This window comes from Camellia sinensis, chromosome 1 (genome assembly GCF_055761805.1).
Source record: "Camellia sinensis isolate YWXY chromosome 1, ASM5576180v1, whole genome shotgun sequence".
Lineage (NCBI taxonomy): Eukaryota > Viridiplantae > Streptophyta > Magnoliopsida > Ericales > Theaceae > Camellia > Camellia sinensis.
This window is the reverse complement of record NC_138961.1, coordinates 190,078,872-190,085,292: the sequence shown is the minus strand read 5'-3', so window position 1 is coordinate 190,085,292 and position 6,421 is coordinate 190,078,872. Positions and strand designations below refer to the sequence as shown.

General features: G+C 40.3%; 1 long non-coding RNA gene across 1 annotated transcript; it reads left to right on the top strand.

Moving 5' to 3' along the window:
* The first annotated feature begins 812 nt into the window (after positions 1-812).
* LOC145823946 (uncharacterized) lies at positions 813-1,439 on the top strand. The gene is made up of 2 exons (XR_014365913.1): positions 813-1,152; positions 1,224-1,439. It is a non-coding gene; the product is annotated as an uncharacterized LOC145823946 (long non-coding RNA).
* Positions 1,440-6,421: the final 4,982 nt, after the last annotated feature.

Here is a 6,421-nt window from a genome sequence, read left to right as displayed (position 1 = left end):
CATGGTGCACATCTCTGGACTGCGCTAGTACCTCAAACTTGCTCCATAAGACCGGGCTGAGATCTCGGTCTAGCTCGTGTCCAACATTTGACAGAGCAAAGGCCTTGACTTAGGCCCGGCCTAGCTTGGACTGTGCCAGATCATAAATCTCCCTCTCAGTGGCTTTACCTGATGAAGAAGTGCAATTACAGTACTAGAAAGATTAATTGGTACAAAATTGGAGAATTAAACTGTTGAAAACAAACATTACAGGAGGGGTGTGAGAGAAAATTCTTTTCTTTTACAATAGTTGCTAAAAACAAAAATTTCTTTTACAAATTGTGTTCAAGAATTTGTTAGAAATGTAAGTGGGAGATTTGCTGTAGTGTTTGTTGGGGGTGTTTGGTGGGACTTTTTTGAGCTAGCTTATGGCTTCTGGCTTTTAAAAAGTTATTTTGGACTGTTTGGTTAAACTTATTTCAAACAGTTTCTGATTCTAATAACTTATTTTAAGTCAAAAAAGCTGATTCTGAGAAGCTGCTCACCCCTTACTTTTGATTATCAGCTTCTGCTGTGGACATATTAATTCACGGTTATACTCTTAGATTTTTTTATTTTTTATTTTTTAAAAAATAGAAAAAGACGCAAATGGACTATAAAATATTATTATTATTTTTTATGAAAAATATAGATAAATAGTGAATAATAAAAAATAAAAATTAATTGAAAAAGTTACTTCACAGCTTATTTAACAAACACTACACAGCAACTTAAATCTATAATCTAATAATTATACCAAACAGATTAACAGCTTTTGATTAAAATTATAATTTATAATCTGTTAAGTTATAATCTATAAATATATCCATTTTTCTAAGGTTATTGGCGCTGTAGTCGTGAAGACACCTACTTGGGATGGATCTCTGGCTCTGGCTCAGAAGTCCGGAATTATATCAACCCTGATGAGCACACATTTCTCAACGCCTGCTCAAAAACCACCTCCTCGCCCATCTGACATAAACATAAACTCCGCTCTGTATCCTGACGGCCCACCCACTGCGGCACAGGCGCCTAAACTTCTGAGGTTTATCGACACGAAAGAGATGACGAGAGGTCCTCAAGACCCACCTGGGTACTGGGTTGTGTCCGGAGCGAGACTTGTGGTTGACAAGGGTAAGATCTCTCTCCATGTTAAGTATTCTCTATTGACTGTGGCTTTACCTGATGAAGAAGTGCAATTGCAGTACTAGAAAGATTAATTGGGTACAAAATTGGAGAACTGGACTGTTGAAAACAAACATTACAGGAGGGGTGTGAGAGAAAATTCTTTTCTTTTACAATAGTTGCTAAAAACAAAAATTTCTTTTACAAATTGTGTTCAAGAATTTGTCAGAAATGTAAGTGGGAGATTTGCTGTAGTGTTTGTATAGTGAATTTTATTGTGTGAAAATTGCTCTTTATTCTTGTACACATCATTCATGCTGTTGCGACTATTATGTTGTGTTAGATTTGTAAAAGGGATTTGCGGAGGCGAAAGAAAACGGTAGGAATTTGTGAAAAGTAAAAAAAAATTAAATTGTGTTGTGATTGGATGTTGGATTTGTGGAAGGAACAAAAAATCGGAAGAATTTGTGAAAAATTTTCGTTGGTATTTTCCCTTTCCTTGTCTCTCTGTTTTTATTTTTCAAGAAAAATTTCACAAAATAAGTTTAATTTGGTTGGAAGGAATGACAGATACTCTTTTGGGCCCACTGATAATTTCATGCAGGATGCATTGCCTCTAAACTTCATTATTTATTTATTATTTAGATAACCTCATTTTAGGGCATAAACCTAAAAAATTAAGCAACACCTAAGTTCTAATCACATCTAGTCGAACTTGAGTTACACGTCTGGGAATAAATCCACACATGATCCACACTACTTTCAAAACTCCACATTCGATTTATAACCAAATACATAATAAAAAAATTTAAAATATTTAAAAATATATTTAAAACAAAAATAAATTTTTAATATTTTAAAAATACTTTTTAAAAAATACAACACACAAATGTATGAAATATAGTACACATTAAAATAAATAAATAAATATTTACCCTAAAAAAATAAAATTAAGAAATCTTTTAAATAATTTAAAAAAAATAAATTCAAAAAATTTCAAAATACTATTAAAAACTCGGAAAAAAATTTACTACTCATAACCGAACAAATTTTCTATTCTCAAAACTCATCACTTAAAACACGATTCCACACTCAAATTATGATTTTAAAAATAATTTTTAAAAAATAATTTTTGATTTGTTTGTTTAAATAGAGTTTTGAAAATAGTTTGGTTTTGAGTTTTGAATTAAATTTTGAGTTATGTGTTTAGTTATGAGTTTTGAAAATAATTTTTAAATTGAGTTTAGAGCAGTTTTGAGTTGTGTGTTTGATTATAAATTTTAAATTTTTTTGATTGAAATCATAATTTCAAAAGAGAACCAAACGCAACCTTAATTTTTAAATTGAGTCTCTGTTTTTATTTTTCAAGAAAAATTTCACAAAAAAAGTTTAATTTGGTTAGAAGGAATTCTCTCACAGATGATGGATACTCTTTTGGGCCCACTGATAGTTTCATGCAGGATGCATTGCCTCTAACTTCATTAATTTTTATTTTATTTTATTTAAATAACCTCATTTTAGGGCATAAACCTAAAGAATCAAGCTACACCTTCTAATCACATCTAGAGCTCGATTGGGATGCTAGGATTTGAGATTTTTTTATTAAAATAGTCACCAAAAAAAATAAAAATAAATAAATAAACTTTTTAATTTAATAAGATAAAAAATCACATCAAATTCATAATTATTACATTCTTTCTCTCACAAAAAATTTAAAAACTCTTTCCAAATAAGACTTTAACCTCAAATTAAAATAATCAAAAAATTAAAAAATCAACTCACTTCTCAAACCCATATGAGAGGGTAATTTGTGTGAAAATTGGGTCGAGCTGGGAGATGGTCATTATGGCCCACAATACGAAGGGCTGAGTAGAAAGGCCGTAAAGTTACTCCGGCCCAAGAGAGGTACAAAGTTACTCCGGCCCGAGAGAAATGTAATGTTACTCTGGTCCGGAAGCGACTTGGAGTTAGGCCGGTCTAAAGACACTTTGAAGTTAGTCCGGTCTCAGAGTTAGCCCGGTCATGGCGTATTGTGGTTAGAACGGTCAGAACCTTGCTACTCGGTAGCTCGGTCTAACCACGCCATTTCTTTGTACATGGGAGAACCGAGATAAGGTGTAGCGAAAGGAAGAACCGAATTAAGGATAGTTCGGCTTACTCAGCGGCTCAGCATAACCATGATTACTTCGGTCATATTGGAGTTCGGCCATGGTAAAACCATCTCACTTGGTTTAAGCAGTGAAGGGGGTGTTGAAGGATAAGCATTATCTTTCAGGAGTATGAATCCTAGAAGGACTCTGCATGGAGGAGTAGAAGTCCTACTAGGATTGTGCCACACGAAACCTATAAAAGCTCACAAACATCACCTTTAGAAGGGTAACGCAACTTTGCTTTCTGAATACATAGAGCTTTTGTCTATTTGTCAAGCTTACTGACTTAGGCATCGGAGAGGTTTCCGGCACACACCCGCCGGCTAGCTCACATTTGTGTTTTCAAGTGATAAAGCGACGACGTACAGAGGAGTGCAGACTTGATCAACAGGATTATACGAGAAGGTTTATTTCTTTCCCGTACAATTGGCGCCGTCTGTGGGAAAAACAGACAGGACAAAACCTCTTGATCAAGCTTTACCTCTTTAGGAACAATGGCACACATTGAAGAATTGCCACAGTCCACCATCGACGGGCAAACTCCAGATGGGGGCGCAAGGCGTGAAGGATTACCTTCTATCCCTCCCATGGCGGACTTGGAGTCCCAACGGCATAACCCCAGAAGAGATACTAGAGGAAGGCGGACTCACAGCCCTCATCACTCTCATTCACAAAGTCCTGACAGACAAAGGCGGAGGATTGATCCTCAAGTTCTGGAGGACCGTGTGAAGGAGCAAGATGAATTAATAAGGAAGATGGCGGCCGACATGGAAGCCTTGAAGCGCCAGATGAAGGGAAAAGGAGTGGCAACAGGAGAGGGGCGCAAAAACAAGACGCCCCTTCGCCGCTCAGAAGACCATGGAAGGCATTCAACGCCATCACAAGCAGAGAGTAGAAGCCTCAAGACATGCCATACTCAGTCTAGAACCTCCAGAAGTCGTTACTCCAGATCTGAGAGAACGAGATCATTGAGGTCTTACACAGAGGGGAGTACCTACCGACCCTCACACTCGCACCAAACATCATCCAAACAGACGGAGTTGCCAAGATCATCCGATTTGTGGATCATGCTGGAAGAAAAGGCACGATGGAAGGAGGACACCAGGGCGCACGACCCTCGCGGAGTTTCTACCCTTCAACGATTGGATCCTTGATCGCATGGAAGCGTCGAGGTTAGAATGCCATTACCACACCCTGCCTACGAACCGACGGACAAAGCATTAGCAAGGCTGCAAACCTCGCCGTTCGTTCCGACAATCGAAAACGCGCCCCTACCTACAGGCTTCCTTCAACCCAAATTCACTACGTACGAGGGGAAGACGGACTCTTACATTCACCTAAGCCACTTCCGCCAGGTCATGGCGGTATATCGGCGAAACGAGGCTCTAATGTACATCCTCTTCCCATCAAGCCTTGGCGATCTAGGCTTGACTTGGTTTGAAAAACTTCTAGAAGGAAGCATAGCCTCCTAGGCACAATTGGCAGAAGCGTTTGTCACAAGGTTCAGAACAAATGCCAAAACCCCAGTGGAGATCGACTAGCTACTCTCCATTGACATGGGTGAAAAAGAGACATTAAGGTCTTACAATAGTCGCTACTGGGAGACATTCAACCAAATTGGGAACTGCCCTACCAATCTTGCCATTGCACAGTACAAAAGAGGCCTTCCAGTCGGGAATAGACTAAGGGACTCAATCACCATGACACCACCCCTCACCATGGAAGCCTTGATGGAAAGAGTGCATCAGCACATCAGGGTAGAAGAAGATGGCGTACGTGCCAAATAAAGTCTGGCATGACCACAGTACCAGAAAAGAAGACCTCAGCAAAGGTCAATACGGTAGATCGTCAGAACAGAAACGGACGTGGCAGGCGTGACAATGGAGAGGACCCGAATAAAAGATGGTTGAGGGTCCGCACGGCCATAACCACGGTATTCAAGAAACCGATCTACCGAATTCTAAGTAAAATAAGAGATGAGCCTTTCGTCAGATGGCCAGCCAAGCTAGGGGAAGCTCAGAAGGACTATGACGAAAGATCACGGTGTACATTCCACAAAGAAAAGGGGCACCGCACTGAAAATTGCACGCCTTTGAGACAACACCTGGAGGAGTTGGTGGCAGCAGGTCTCCTGGATAAATACATTGAAGGAGGGGCCCAACCAGCCCCCCAGGACCATAACAACCCCAACGGAATGCCGATGGACGCCCCACCTCAAGGCGTTATCAATGTGATACATGGAGTCTTTGAACCTGAGCGTGTATGCGAGCTCAGTGGATCAATCAAAAAGGCTGAACACTTAAGAGAGGTGCTAAGTGCCCAACCTGCCATCAAGAAGGGGAAGACAGAGGCTACAAACATCATGTCTTTTTCGGATAAAGACTTGGAACGGATATATTGTCCTCACAATGATGCCCCGGTCGTCACTCTCCGAGTCAAGGATTTTTACGTCAAGCGGATTCTGATTGACCAGGGTAGTTCATGTGAAATCATGTACTACGAAACATTTAAACAATTGAAGCTACAAGACAAAGACTTGGTGCCAGCCGTATCTCCCCTAATTGGATTCAACTCCATGCCAGAATGGCCTGTCGGCAAAATAATTCTTCCAGTCAGAGCAGGAAGCGTGACAAAACAAGTGGAGTTCTGGGTATTGAAGGTCCCCTTCACTTACAACATCATCTTGGGCAGAACATGGCTGCATGCCATGCAATCGGTGGCGTCATCCTACCACCAAGTAATGCGGTTCCCCAACGATACCGGGGTAATTGAAGAAGTCTATGGAGATCAGATCATGTCGAAGCAATGCTTCGTCACGGTGAATGGCAGCCGCGTTGCCAAAGGATACGTTCATTCGGTGGAAGAACCTGAGAGCAATGAGCTATTCGCAGATGTCAGCAAAGCGGCTGATCAGAAAGCAGTGGAGGACTTGGTAGAGGTAAGAATAGATGAAAAGAACCCGGATAAGTTCTTTTTGCTCGGTTCGTCGTTGTCCAGCACTGAGAGATTAGAGGTCTTGGAATTCTTAACCTCTAACATCGAAGTGTTCGCCTGGACGCCCTACGACATGTCAGACATTGATCCAAACTTCATCTGTCACCAACTTAATGTCCACCCATCCGCCAGAC